Below are 16,036 nucleotides of genomic sequence, written 5' to 3'. Positions count from 1 at the left end.
GTGTATTCAAGTTTACTGTGTTCTCTGTATGTTGAGAGACTGGACTTGCACCTCAGTTAGACTGCAAGGTCACTGCAGAAGGTTTTGTGTAGTTTGAATTCTCCAGGATGTGCCAAGTGCACTTGCTGACAATTGAAATTGTCCTCATTAATTTTCGTCAGAGTTGCAGACTCTCTTTGCCATGGTGTAGTCAGATAAACTGAGACACAGAAGTGACCCAGAGCTTGCCAGAAGGAATGAGTTGTGAAAGTTACCTCAGAAATATTTATTCTGTGAATCACTCCAGCAGTGTGTCCCACACTCACTAGGCTATTGATGTTAAGTGTGGATTTTCTTAACGCTCTAATTGTTTCTGGAGCCATGGGGGTATTTTATGTCAGGAACTCAGCATTTACTTTTTATGATGGAAGTTGTGAGCCTTTATGATTTTAAAACTTAGAATCACATTCACATGGCACAAAGCAGTGGCAGATAAACTTTCCAAATTTTAGTATATTGTAATAGTCTTATGATCCTCTGGGATACGGAACAGGATTGTTACAGTGTTTGACACAGACATACAGTGACTTCTATGAGAAAGTAATTATCAAATCTGTTAGAGATACATTATGTGGAGATAAAGTGATCAGTGTTCTAGGGATGGGTCCAATCACGTTTGTTAAACTGGTGGGTAGCAGGCTGATGCTTAAGGGCTCTCTCTAGTTTCCAGAGAGTTAGGGAAGGATTTTTGTCAAATTTCCTGACCTGGAGTCAGCAGGAGGAGAGCTACAAGCACCAGTATGTGGAAGGTACCCTTCTTAGCTCCTAGTATAGGGAAACGTTGGTTTCCTTGCTATAATGCATTTCCCTGCTGACCAGACTTCTGCTGCTGCTCTGTGTTTTTTTCCCACCAGAGTTATCACCAACTTGTAGGCAGTATAAAGTGGACATACCTAATCAGAAAATGTATATAAATTAAAGGTTCAGTCCTGGTTTGGGGTTTTTTTGTTGTTGTTGTGGTGTTTGGTTTTTTTTGATGTATTTAATGGCAGCTTAAAATTGATGTTTGAAATAGGCAAGTATTATAAAATCATTTTGGAAAGTGGAGTTCCTTTGCTCAAATGGCAGCTTCTATAATTAACCAATTTATGATCTTTTAAAACATGGAAATTCCATCTCTATTATCTCTGCAAATAGTCTCTAAAAGGCAAGGACACCAGCAGAGCTGGGCAAACTCTATCATTTTATAAGGGAACAATGAAAAAAATCCTACAAAACCCAGAAAGCAGAAAGTCTTCACATTTTTTTCATTAGTGTGGTTTTTTTTGTTTGCTTTTTTCTTTTATAGTACTGTGTGAAATTCTGCGTCCCTGCTTATCACCCCTGCTTATCACCCCTGATTATCATCCCTGCTTATCATCCCGTCTCCTCCTCTCAAACACACAATGATGAAAAAGCAGAGAACCTGTAACCCTTGACACTCCCTGAGAAGGGACATTGGGAACAAATGCTCCTCGCAATGTCTTACCATGAGAGAAAAAAAATGAAGCGATGAAATCTTACCCACCTTGACTTTGAGCCCAGGTTGCTTGGGCTTCAGTGGTCCTTTTGGGTCCCTTCCAACCCAGGATATCTGAAAGGATTTCCACTTTCCTGGGCAGCAGAGAGAGAAGCTTGATGTTGAAAAGAAAAGGAAGGGATCAGCAACTGTGTCCCTGGGGAGGGAGGAGAGTGGTGACCCCATGGTGCTTGCCTGCGCAATGCCCTGGGAGTGTGGCTGCAGGGCTGATGGAATCAGCCGTGCTGTGTGTGTGCATGGCAAGGTTAGCAGAGCCCCTCAATCACTGCTGAAGGAGGGAGTGATATACTGCTTCCAGTTCATTGTGGTAAAGTAATTCTTAATCCTCTCTTTCCCGATTTCTTCTTAAACAAAAGACAACTGAGAGAAGCTTGGCCTTGGTCCCATCAGCACAAAGGCCTTTTGCCTGGGCTGGATGAAGCACCTTGCCTGGGTTCCACAGGGGAACAAATGTGCTGTGTGAGCTGCTCAGGGGGAAGGACACCTACAACTCCAGAGCCATCCTGCTCCCTCTGGCATTCAAAAAGATTTGGATGACATCTGCTCTGTTTGGAACACCCATGCACACAAATATATCTACTACCCATATAAACATTACCTATATGTATGGAAATGCTTTCAAAACTGTACTTTTCTTTAAGAAATTTAATTTGCTCATCTTTATGCTAATATATAGAGGTTCACCTAATAACTAAGATTAGCTTGACTCAGTCATTCCTAAAAGTGCTACAAGTAGCCAGAAAAAAAATGAAATTCATGACTGAATTGTTGACAGCTTGTTCTCATGCCCGGTATTTGTTGTGTGTATTGATTCCTTGAATGCATATTTTGTTATTTAAGGGGTTCCCCTGGTTCTTTAAACTCTTTTTTCACTATTGAATTGATATTGCTATTGAAATTTGCTTTGTACATATGCTTCTGTATCTTCACTATCTATGAAAAGAAATTAGGTAACCAAACCTTAAATCTTAAATTATGCAACTTGTGAGCTGCCTATGAATTAATGTGGCCAGGAAATAAGTGTGATTTTAGATGTTACATCCAAAATAGCCTCCCAAAAAGTAGTGGAAAATATTTATTTACCAGTTTTGAAGTGAAGCTTTAGCAACTGTATGAAAAAGGCAGCATGATATTACTGTCTGCAGCTGCACATATCCCTTCCTATCTTGCATTCCTTAAACAGTGTGTAAGCATCAAGTTTTGTGAACTAGAGGTGCTCAAGTAATTACAAATAGAAAAATTAAAATACATTGATTTTTATAATTTAAAAACTAGATTTCATGTGCAGAAAACCATAAAAAAGAACTTAAATTTTGTTATCTGAGTGTCTACATGAAAATTATCCTAGAAACTCCAAGGTTATTAAACCCTCGGCTCTGAAATGCATTTTATGCTTAGCCAATTATCATGCAAAATGTGTTGTGTTCAGTGGCATAGTTTCTTAACTGCTAGTACCAAGGGTTCACTGGCATAAAAGTCACTGACAGCACACTTAAATTGTGCTTGATATCTCACTAATGAAAGATTAAAATTGTGCTGTGAGAGACAAGTGCTGCTTTCTTCTCAGACCATCTCTGTCACTGAGCTAATGAAGCAGTTCTGTGCTTCAGTCCAGCACCAGACATTCCTGTAATTGTCTGCAGTCTCATACGAAATGCTTCATCCAATAAATAACTTTTAGCTTTAAGTCATTTCCTCCACTTCAATACACTGTGTTCAAAGATGTAATTAAAAACTAGTGCTGATGTCTAACACAAGTTTACCCTTGCAAACAGTCATTCACCACCTGGAGGTTATGGTGTACAACGAGAGTATATAAAAAGGAAAACATACTGGTGTTTGGTGTCCCCTGAAAGATACAGAATTAATTTTCATTTGTTTGCTATAAATCAGGAGCAGTTCCACTGTATACTCATCATAATTGTATATTGATATGGATTTGTATGATAATGTGACTTGTATGATGCTGGCTGTGCAGAAGAGAGGAAAAATGAAAAGCCAGAAAGAGAAAAAAACCAAGCCCTTATTCCTGCTCCTCTAAACCTCTTTCTGCAGAAGCATCTGTCTTGGAAAAACCATGATAAAAGGAGGTAAAACTTTCTTTAGCCTGATGTAATTGGGTAAGGGCAGCACTAAAAAAACCACATTTGTCTTGCTTCATCTGTTGTAAAACAATGTAGAGCAGAAAGAGAATTCTTGCAAACTACAAGTTTTATCATTGGTCTCATGATACTTAACATGATCCAAAAAAAAGAAAAAAAAGAATAGTCAACAAAATCTCTGTTTTCTCAAGACTTGTGAAAAGCTTGCTTTTTTTTTGTTTTGTGCTTCTATTACCTCATTCCTGATGTTAAAAAACAAACAAACAAACAAACAAAAAGCAGCAACTGGTAGAATGTAAAGCACATTCTCAGAAGGCCAATAAAAGAATGGATGATTTTAAAACGTATTTGTTTTTTAACCTAGAGTGTGATTTTTGGGTCATGGTAGAGGAAGTGGTCTATGACTTCTACATGTCTTGGATTGTCCTTACTGAAATATGGCATTGGGGTGATGAAGTGTTAGCTGACTAGCTGGGCCAACCTCGTATCTCACTGCTGCTAGAAGGAAAAAGCCCTTCCCTGTTTCAGTCCCCTCACTCCTGTTGTTCAGCCCCATCCTTGTGTTTGCACAGATTTTGGCATGTGGTTGCCACTCTGTAAGCAGATTTATCTGTCTAACTCAGGAGAAAAGACTTTACCCTCTGCATTGGACTATCTTTCTCTCACATTAGGAAGCTGATCTGCATCACCACAGGGGCTGAGCAGGGCAAGGATAGGTGCCAGGGAGGGACTAGGAGACTAGGAACATTTGATTTGAACTAGGGAGTAAAGGGTAAGAAAAGGAGCTTTCTGGTTCTGGGGTAGGAAGCCATCGGGTTCAGTTGCAACAGCTAAAAACTTCCCTCTGAGAAGCACAAGGCACCTGACTTCAAAGGGAAGTAACACTGATAAAACCTTGATGCCTGCTGGACACTGATAAGGGATCTGAGGGGGTTCTGACTCCTTCCTCTTTTAATGAGCCTTCTGACCTTTCCTTCTTCATGTATATTCCTCAGTGAACCTGCCCATAGAGCCCCTGACCATTTTCTGTGTGGTGAGGGTAATATTTTTTCTGGTGACCTTTCTACATAAAGCTTTCATGGTAGCTGTGTAGTGAGTAAAACTATTGCAAGAGAAATTTGATGTCAGGTTATTAGTGTTTATTTTCATTAAAACATAGTCCAACTGAAAAAATTAAATTCTTTCAAAGTACTAAATAGGGAAATCTGAGGAAACTTGTACTCCCAAAACATTTTTTCATTTTGAAACAAGACTATTCATGTAAAGTAAAAAAAACCCAACAACTTTGCAATAGATTTCACATGCTCACAGACAAAAAATGTGTCAAGTATAGAAACCTTTCTTAGTTCACCTTTAAATATTTCATTTCCTCTACTTTTTCTCTCATAGCGAACACTCTATGTGTGTGCGATATCTTTGGAGATTGATTTTCACTTCAAGAAATAATAAAAGCACGATTGTAAATATTTCGGTGACCTTGAAAATGCATTGATAAATGGAGAGCATGTACTAATCACTGCTCTTTGAGGGATTGTTTTCAGCTGCCTTGTCAGGTTGGGAATTGCAACCACTTAACCAGTAGTGGAGTTTCAGATCTCATTTCAAAGACGTTCAAATTAAGAACTGCCAGTTGTGACACATGCACTTTTATTATCCTGCAATTGATTGGTATCTTGCTGGAGGCCACAGTACCTGTGAAATATTATGCATCTTTTAAACAATTCCAGCTGCTTCTGCTTTAAATAGCATGGTATTTAGAATGGAAAATGGCCAAAGAACAAATGATTTTTTTTCTAATATATCATTAATTCCTAGATGTATAGATACCATGGAAGTCTATTCAGGATGTACATACGAACACATGTATACATATATACCTGGGCATATATAAGGATGTTTAAAAGTACCTTTGTAGTGACACAAGCATTATAGAACCTGTCTTAAAACAGATTGTTATTTTTTCAAGTCTCTAAAAGGAGAAAATCCTGGACAGTATATCCAAAATGATTGTTCTTTCTATTATTACTAATCACACTATAGGGAAAGTATGAGAGAATAAACTGCTGGCAGTAATTGTACATGTATGTTTCCATAGTACCTTTTCGTTTGTTCCAGATAATATATCCATAAAAGTGTCTCTTAATATTAAATTAGAATTATATAATGGCCTGGGTCAAAAGGGACCTTAGAAATTACCTAGCTCCAGCCTCCCTGCTGTGGGCGGGGACACCTTTCACTAGACCAGGTTGCTCCAAACTCCATCCCATCTGGCCTGAGCATTCCTGAACAGGAAAGGGGCATCCACAACTTTTCTGAGCAACCTATGTAAGTGCCTCACCACCCTCACAGTAAAGAATTTCTCCAGCTCTCTTAAAAGCTCTCTTCGGGTACTGGATGACCATAATTAGGTCACTCTGAAGACTTCTATTTTCCAGTATAAACAATCCTGATTCTCTCAGCCTTTCCTAGGAGAGGTGCTTCATCCCTTCTCTGGACTGGCTTCCTGTGCAGGGACCCCAGAGCTGGATGCAGTGCTCCAGGTGGGTCTCAGCAGAGTGAAGCAGAGGGGCAGAATCCCCTCCCTCCCCTGCTGCCCACAGGGCTCTGGATGCAGCCCAGGACACGTTTGGCTCTCTGGGCTGTGAGTGCCATGGCTGGGGCATGTCCAACCTCTCACCCACAGCACCCCCAAGTCCTGCTGGGCAGGGCTGCTCTGGGTCTGTTCATGCCCAGCCTGTGCTGATACCGGGGGTTGTCAGGTGCAGCATCAGCACTCAGTCTTTTTAAACCTCATCAGATTCTCATGGGCCACTTCTCAAGCGTGTCCAGGTCCCTCTGGATGGCATCCCATCCTTCAGGAGTGTCAACAGCACCACCCAGCTTGGTGTCATCTGCTAATTTGCTGAGGGTGCACTCAATCGTTCATCTATGTCATTAATAAAGATATCAAATAACACTGGTCCCAGTACAGATCCCTGAGGGACGCCACTTGTCACTTATGTCCATCAGGATTCTGAGTTGTTGACCACTAACCTCTGGATGCAGCCATCCAACCACTTTCTTATCCAACAATCCACTCAGTGAAACCATCTCTCTCCAATTCAGAGGAAAGGATAGTGTATGGGACCATGTTAAAGGCTTTACAGAAATCCAGAATAAATGACATTTGTAGCCCTTCACTTGCTCACTGATGTATTTACTTCATCATAGAAGATCACTAGGTTGGTTAGGCAGGACTTGAAGTTTCACTACTAGCATATACTTGAGTCTGAATCAGACCTAATGACCAGAGGATTAGTTCAATTCTGAGTAATAGAGTTGCTCCATTGCCAGAGAATTAACACAAGAAAAATGCTTGATGAACTGTACTGGTTAATGGCATTGGACTTTACCATCCCTGTCAAATTTAACACCATTTTACAGTCTGCACTTCTAACCCAGCACCCACTTAGTGGCCCAAACTTTCTTGAGCCAAGAAAATGTCTTCAAGATGATTTGGGTTGATTTCAAGAGCAAAAGTGGATGCTTAATGTTTACCAGATGATAATTTCTTAAACAATTACAAGTAAAAAATGATGGAAAGCAGGCTCAAGCTGTGCTCCATTCTTTGGTGAAGAATGTTTTTTTTTTTGAATGGGAAAGCAGTTGGAGATCATCCACTTAAAAACAGAGGTCTTGAAATGTGGGGCTCTTGACAGTAGAAAATTACAGTGTTTTGAAGTGCCACTAATTATACTTTTACACCTATGAAGACATTTCATACTTTGATTCTGTGCCAATGCTGATTTACTGGTTTTGGCTGAGGTAGAGTTAATTTTCTTCACAGAAAGTAGTATGAGGCTGTGTTTTGTGTTTGTTCTGGAAACAGTGTTGATAAACAGGGACATTTCCATTATTGCTGAAGATGCTCATGCAGAGCCAAGGCCTTCTGCTCCACATCCCACAGGATGAAGTGACAGGTAAAAAGGAGTGACATGGGAGGAAATCATGGTCAAATGAAAAATGTTTACATTAAAGTAATCTCAACTAGTTGCATTGTATTGTAAAATATTCTTTGACAGCTACTTGGACAGAACCAAGCAAATTCAGGGCAAGAATTCAGAGTTCAGTGCTGACCCATTTATATTCCTGCTCTGCATGAATCTCTTGTTAAAATCAGGCTGATTCTGTTAACTGCACTAACACTTTTAAGATAATGGTGCTGTCAATGGATAAGATGTGACCTTTGTTTTCAGACAAAATTCATAACAGTTTAGTTGAAAGTTTTTTATAGACTTGTATAAATGGGTCTCTTCAGCTCCTTCAGGTAATTGCAAAGCTTCACCTCAAAGATCAAGATGTAGATGAGGTCTCTTCACAAAGTAATTTTGTTTTATATAGAATTATCTAGTGAATGAAAGTGGAGAGGTAACTGAAAGACTTCTTTTGGGAAAATAAGGCAAAAAATGGTTAATTCTGCTGCTTGTGAACACTCAGTGGTAAGGCTGAAGCAATCAATTTTGCCTTAACAAGCTGTCTTTGATATCTATTTTTAGTTCTGCCCCATAGGCAAAGTAGATAGAAACACACTTAGAAGAGAAATATTTCCTGCATGTATAAGACAAATATCAGTCCTGTGAGGACCTGTTTAGAGTTGCCTGGAAAGTTTATACGTACTGTGCCTGTGCAATTACTGTTTTACTAAATTTTGAAGGATTAGCTGAAAATGAAATATCAACAAAACTCATATGGCGTTTTCTATCCCTTTCCATCAGCTCTTCTAGTCAGTTTTGTTGATATAAATCTATGAGAATATAAAATAGTCTCTTTACTCTATCAGAACAGGTGATTGATATGTGGTAAGTGAGATCCGGGTTGCATGACCCACATGGACCTCACTGACCTTCAGGGCATCTGCACTGGAGGAATGTTGTGTGCAGGCATGGTGGGCATTTGAGCTGTGAAGCATCCAGATGTCTAGATGACTGCACAGCCCTACAGTCACCAACCAAACCAAGATGGTCTGAGAATGCAAACCTGTCTGCAGAAGTAGGCAGTTTTCTCCATGTGGCAAGCTAGTGAAGAATAGACAGAGACTTGAGACTGATGAGATGTGAAGAGTGAGGAGAGCTGAAGCACCAGAGTGCTAATGGAAGAAGTGGAGCTTACAGAACGCAGGGAGGCAAAAACCTCCATTAATGGGAGAGGGGAAATGTCTTATAGCCCTAATCCATTAAAAGCAGATCTACCAAGTATGGCTTATTTCCTCCTTTCCACTTTTTAAAATGAATTCTTGCTTTCCTATACCATATGGAACAGTGGTAGCAGAGAACTATCTAGAACTGCCATGTGTGTTTTATATAGAAACCCATGTTTGCAGTTGCTACTGGTGTTAGAGTTCCAGGATTGGACCAGTCACTGCACTGCAGTGGTTTTCACATGGTGATCTAGTGTCACCTTCTGACTGCCAGTTATACCAGAGAGAAGATATAAAATGTAGACAAAAGCACACACATACCGTTGCCACAACATCAACCAAACTTCATGTCATTGTTTAATCCCAGCTGCAAATCAGCCCCTTACAGCTCCTTACTCTCTCCCTCTTGGAAGAATAGATGACAGAGTCAGAAAGGTAAAGCTAGAAAATTCATTCCTGGACTGAGAGTTTAATAGGTAAAGCAAAAGTCACATACACAAGCAAAGCAAAACCAGGGATTCAGTCACCACTCCCCATGGACAGTCAGGTCTTATGCCATCCCCAGGGTAGCAGAACTCCATCACATGAAAAAGATACTAGGGTAGATAAATGCCATCATTCTCAGTGCCCCCCACTTTCTCCTTCTTCCCCCCCAGTTCTATATGCTAAGTATGATGCTGCATGGATGGAGTATCTCGATGGATAGTTGGGGTCAGGTGTCATGGTTGTGTCCCCTCCCAGCTTCTTGTATACCCTCAGCATCCTCACTGGTGGGGTGGTGTCATAAATGAAGGAAAGAGTTTGGCTTTTGCATTCATGGGATGACGAACAATTAGTGAGAAGTTACTGGTATTGTTGGTACATGACTGAGTTGCTGATTACTCCCTCAAGTTAGGAAAGTTTACATTCTTAAATTCTTCACTCTTACAAATCTTAAATGCTAAGTGTTAATCTGATGTTCCAGTCAAGGTTTGGAAGTTTGGACTGTATTACAAATCCTTGTAATATTTCCTGAATTAATATTCAAGGTAAGCTGTGTTGCAGAAAAGGAAAGCCCCTCCTCATGTGTTGCCAAAGAGTTATATTTAGAAGGCCAGCTGGGAGCCTGTCACTGAGCTCCATGGAAGCCATGAATTTTAATACAAGATTCTCCCGCCAAAAGTCTGGATGACATCACCTAGAGACTGAACCCCTAGCAGCAAGCGAGCCATTGGTCAAAGGACTTTACATCATACCAATCGTACCCTAGAGCCAATGATTTGGACTTTAGAAGGGCTCTACCAATCATCTCTTACCTTGAAGGTGGGACAGTGGGCAGTGATGGGAGGAGCCAGAGAGATACAAAACCCCTGTCCCGGACTACAGACTACTCTTTTGCTCGGGATTAGCCCAAGCAAAGTCCAGTACTGTGCATATTAGGCCTGCTTGTTAGAAGACTTTGCTTGGGACTAGCCCAAGCAAACCCCAGTGCTGTGGGTCTCTGCATTGGGTCTACTGCCATATTGGCTCTAAGGGTCTTTGATCGCTGCAAACTCGGTTAAGCTATTTTTGATTAAGGAATTTGGCCATGTTGTTTAATAAATTAAATTTTAAAATTCAAATTGAGTGTGGCCTCATTCCTGACGGGTGGGATGAGGAGCAGAAATGGCTTTTGCTCTATGCAAGTGCTGCTCAGCAATAACAAAGTCATCCCTGTGTTATCAGCACTGTTTCCAGCAAAAATACAAACCACAGTTACTATGAAGAAATTTAACTCTACCCCACCCAGTGCCAGTACAGTCTCAAAGTACAAACTCAAAGAAGTTTGATCCTATTTAGTCTCCATGTGATGTAAAAAAATATACTCGACTGTAGCGGTGCAGGTGGCTGCAGCTACTCTTTCTCCTGAAGGGAACTCAGACAACCATCTGTGGTGGTTAGCAACCCAAGTTTAGCATGTAACTTTACAGTCATGGTGAGAACCCATGATTCCCTTGTTTTACCTTTTGCATGTTTTCCCCGATTGGTTAATATTTTGTCGCCTTGTTTTATGTATGAAGCTATGTATATTCATTTTCCTTCTTTAATATGTATTAGTTCTAGAAAGTTCTTTGTTCCTCGACGCCCCATTGGATCCTTCCCTGAGTCCCTCCTATGTGTTGTTCCCATTGGTTCCCTTCCTGTCAATCCCACCTGCTTGTCTCTATCCCATTGGCTGAGATCCCTTTCCCCACCTATTCTGTACCTTGTATAAGATCCCTGGACCTGCGTGGAGCACATACGAAGAGTCCCCTCTATTTACTTCTTTGCCTTCGCCTGCACGGTTGCCTAACAGCGACAGAAAGATCCAGCCCCTTTTGGGTGAGGAACTCTACCCTTTTTTCATTGTGTGTTGGGCACTGAGTGCCGCCTTCCAGAGGAGTTTCAGCATTGACCTCTGGGCTTCTTTGTGTTGGCATGCGAGGGGTAAAACCCTCTTCTGCCAGCTCCCAGTGGCTGAAAACCCCTCCAAGTGGCACCCGAGCAGAGCAGAGACTTCTCAAGGGGGAGAAACTCTGTTCTACCTAAGGCGGCTCTCAGTCATTGAGGGATCTCGTGCCTCGGGACAGCTTCTGTAGAAACATGCTGCGTTTTAGCAGTCATGCTCCGGGAGGAAACCAAACCTCAGCTCGAGGATCAGTTATACGGCGAAGGACTCCAGTAGCAGTTTTTCATTCCTGGGACCTATCTTTCGTTTGCATGAGTATCTAAAATTTTTCGTGGGGTCCCCGAGGTGGTATATCTTAAGTTTTTCATTTTACTGCTGTTGGGGGTGAAGTTAAGTGCAGCCTTTTGCGCTAATTTTGTGTTACTTTTCGCTGTACTAGAGGGAGGTTTTTAACCAAGTTGGGGTTCCCTGGAAGCAGGTGGGATTAAGTTTTCTAAGGCTTTTAGGCGTTGGGTGTTTCTCTATTTACTCTGGGTGTCCCCTGAACAAACGCAAACACTGTCCTTTTGGGAACAGCCCTAAGGCAGAGCAGGGACACCTCTTTAGTGAAAAGTATTAAAGAAAACTCAAAGTTCTATCAGGGGCTCAGCAGGGGAGACCAGCAACCTTCTGGGGAAAGAGAAGACTAGTCTAAAGTTGGTGGACCACCCTCAAGACTTTTATTTGACCCTCTAAAGTAATATGGGTCACTCTTGTATCATTTTCTGTTAATTGTCTTTTATCTCGAAGGTTGGGAAGAGAGAAAGATGGGGGCACAGTTCTCTCGTCTTCTACAAGGAGTTTTTCTCCCTGTTCTAAAAGTCCTTGTTCAAAAAAATTATTGTTATACCAGGGAAAGTTTAAAACATTTTGTTCAGTGGTTATTTAAGCAGTGGTTAGTTGAGTATTTAAAGCACTTCATGCAATGGTTATTTAGGCTGGGAAAAAGTTCTTTGCTTTACAAGCTAGCAAAAGCTATTGATAGTTTTATGAAACAGTTGGGAAATGTTAACTCCAGTTTAAAAAAGCCTTCACCGCTTCCCTCTCCCTGCATCCCTGTTCCCTCTGCCCTGCTTCAAGGGAAACCGGGAGATGAATTCTGCCAAAGTGCACAGGTCTGCTACCGTCTGCCTGTTCTCTCCCGATCTCCTTTGTTCCCTGCCCACAGTGGTGCTGGCCAGACCACCCCGGGTCCTACCCCAAACCTTTTCCCTCTACCCATTTCTTCAGTTTCTTCCACTTTAAAATTGTTCCAAGATCATGGTGGCAGCAGAATCAGTCCCGCTATCCCAGCTGCTACATTTATTTTTAATTCTGCCGCCTCCACTGCCCTCGTCCAAGATGGCGGACACCATGCAGTGCCCACAGCCACAGTGGCGGGCTTTTCGCCTGTGCACGGTCCTCCTCCCCCACCTGCTCCCGCTTATGTTACCACGCGCAGTCCCTCTTCCGTCCCTGGCCCCTCCCACGCATGTTGTGTCAGGCCCTTTCCCCTCCGCCGGGACTCCCTTCCTAGCCGCGGACCCTGCCTCTCCCTCCTGTGTCCCTGTGCCCTCCATTGGTAGTCCTGCCTATGAAAACCAACCCACCTCACATTCCCACGCGGTTGAGACCAAGAGTAGGGGTGGTAGCAGCCAGGGAGACTCCAAGATGCTCGGGGACAGTGGCACTTCTGTGTGCGCTGCCTTAGTATCCTTCCCTTCGCCGCCCAGCCATAGTGTGGCTGCAGCTGTGCATGTTAAAGAGCAAAGCGTTGCAAGAAGTACTGCAAAAACGCAACGCCCATACCTTCTTCATGAGGAGAGGTTGCAAAGCATTCGCGCCTGCCTGCTCTGAGCCCTGTGCTGGACCAGCCGCTCCCGCCAAGTTCAACCTGCCGCTAAGCATTAGCTCTGCACCCCAGCTGCTTTTCTTCCCTTTCATCACGGCCGCAAAGCCCAGGCTTGCCCGTGACCTGCCGCTGGCTCATTCCTGGCTGCCTCCCCCCACTGAGGTGGGGGCACGCCCAAGCCAGCCACGCTGCTAGCCTGGGACTGAGCCCCGCACAGCTGCTTGCTGCAGCTCGCCCTAGATGCCCACGTGGCGCAGGAGTTGAAGGGACAGTTTGTTGTCATTTTCAACTTAGTGGACTTAGCTTTGCCCACTGTGGCAGCAGACTGGGGCCAGCTCCTGGGGAGACGTTCTGCCCCAGCTGCCCCCACTCGCCCTGGCCGCTCCTTCATTGCCGCGGCACTGCTAAGCCATGCCCTTCCCCCCCACTACTGTTCAGCGAATGCCCTGAGGCTGCCAAGTTGCCGCTGCCACAGCTCTGCTCCCCTAGCTGTGAGAACTCCACCTGCATATTGTCTTTTACCTCAGCCCCAGCCTTGCCAGCAAATTCCACCCCCGTGCTGCATGAGAAGCAGAACAAGGGGCAGGGGGAGCAAAAGCCAGGCTGTAGGACTCAGACTGTTCCCAAAGAGCTGCGAGAACATTGTAGAAGGAGCAGCAAACTTGACCAGCCCAGCAAACACCGTTCCTGTGGACACAACGCCAACCAAGATGAACAGGGTGCAGTCAAAAGACCAGACTACCACTGCTTGGAAGTGAAGATGACGCAAAACAGCGCCGATGTCCACCATCGAAACAGACACACCATCCTGTCACCAAAACTGCAAACAAAACTTCGAATGGATAAGTCAGGACACCTGTAGTGTCTCCCCAGATCTTACCCTGTTTTCTATCCTATTTTAGTCGATCTTCCATCCAAAAAGGGGAGATCAGAATGAGATGTGTCAACTTTGTTTTAATTTATACTAAGTCTCGCAATTTCCTTTTGTTATGTACTTTAGTAACATGTTTCCCTAGAGAAGCTTACCCCAAACACCAGACACCCAATATGTTCAACAATCTTCTGCTCCTGTCCCTGGTGGTCTCCTGGATGCCAATACCAGCCTTGGCATGGATCACCCCAAGACATACCGCAAAACAGACAGCAATCCATGCCTCCCTCCAGGAGATCAAAGAAGGACTGAGAAGAATTCAGCAGGAGTCAGAATACTGAACAAAAGACGTATTTTTGAACTTTGGGTTGTCGGGGTGGGGCATTTCTATTGCTAAATCCATTATTTAGTTTATATTAATTTTCCTTCACATAAATTTTTGTACTAGTTTGAAAACAAACCAGTGGGAGGCACCAAGTCAGAATAACAATTTAATGGAAATTAAAGAAAAGGAAAAAACTGAAAGAAAACACTGGTTCAAACTGACAGAGTCAAGATACAACCTGAGTCCCTGTTAGGCAGGGTGGTGGTAGCAGTCTGGTAGAATGGTGGCTGCAGTCCTCTGAAGCAGTGATCCTGTAGAAAAAAGAGTCTGTTCTTCCTCAGAAAGTCCAGTGGTGGCTGTGTAGCTCCTGTTCTCTGGAAATCCAGTGGAAAGGGTTCTCTCTGGTGTTCAGTGTCTCAGCTTATATCCACGATGGGATGCTTGGTTCCTCCCTCTGGGTGGAGCATCTCACAATGGGGTGATGAGTCATGAGGCCAAGTGTTGATTAGGCTCATTAACAGAAGATAGTCCGGAGGGAGTTATCTCTGAGTCATGCGGCAGGACAATGATGGGCCATTAACAGAAAGATAGTCTGGGGGGAGGAGGCAAGGAAACACTGCTCCGCCTGATTTCAACAGCTCATGAGGATGGTAATAGAATACACTGCAACCCAGGACAATTTTGTAATTAAGTTACTTGAAAAACGTTGTTGTTGCTAACACCACCCAGTCTCTTTAAAAAACAAAAAAAGGGGGAGATGTAGCGGTGCAGGTGGCTGCAGCTACTCTTTCTCCTGAAGAGAACTCAGACAACCATCTGTGGTGGTTAGCAACCCAAGTTTAGCATGTAACTTTACAGTCATGGTGAGAACCCATGATTCCCTTGTTTTACCTTTTGCATGTTTTCCCCGATTGGTTAATATTTTGTCGCCTTGTTTTATGTATGAAGCTATGTATATTCATTTTCCTTCTTTAATATGTATTAGTTCTAGAAAGTTCTTTGTTCCTCGACGCCCCATTGGATCCTTCCCTGAGTCCCTCCTATGTGTTGTTCCCATTGGTTCCCTTCCTGTCAATCCCACCTGCTTGTTTCTATCCCATTGGCTGAGATCCCTTTCTGTACCCAGTATAAGATCCCTGGACCCTCCCACCAATTAGCCGCTTTGTCCCTGTCTTTTCACCAGAATAAACCTGTGTGGAACACATGCAGAAGAGTCCCCTCTCTTTACTTCTTTGCCTTTGCCTGCGTGGCTGCCTAACAGTGACAGAAAGATCCAGTCCCTTTTGGGTGAGGAACTCTACCCCTTTTTCATTGTGTGTTGGGCACTGAGTGCTGCCTTCCAGAGGAGTTTCAGCATTGACCTCTGGGCTTCTTTGTGTTGGCACGCGAGGGGTAAAACCCTCTTCTGCCAGCTCCCAGTGGCTGAAAACCCCTCCACTCAACAAAGAACATAGACACTCAACTGAATAATTATATTTTATGTTGTATTGTGCTAGTTGAAAATTTTGAAGCTGCTCATATTTTTCTGAAACTGTGTAATATTCAGGACCAGAAAGCTGGTTTTATCCAAGGTACACAAATTCCAAACTTCGTAGACCTTCCTGCCAGATTTGTAACATATATGAGTATGATAGGGAGTTAAACTGCTCAGTTGCTAATAAAGATGAATAAACATTTCTGCTAAACATAGCACCCTGCTGTTTTGACCAAGAAATCAAGCTTATATT

The sequence above is a fragment of the Coloeus monedula genome (assembly GCF_965178545.1).
Source record: "Coloeus monedula genome assembly, chromosome: Z".
Classification (NCBI taxonomy): Eukaryota; Metazoa; Chordata; class Aves; order Passeriformes; family Corvidae; genus Coloeus; species Coloeus monedula.
This window is presented reverse-complemented; position numbering follows the sequence as displayed.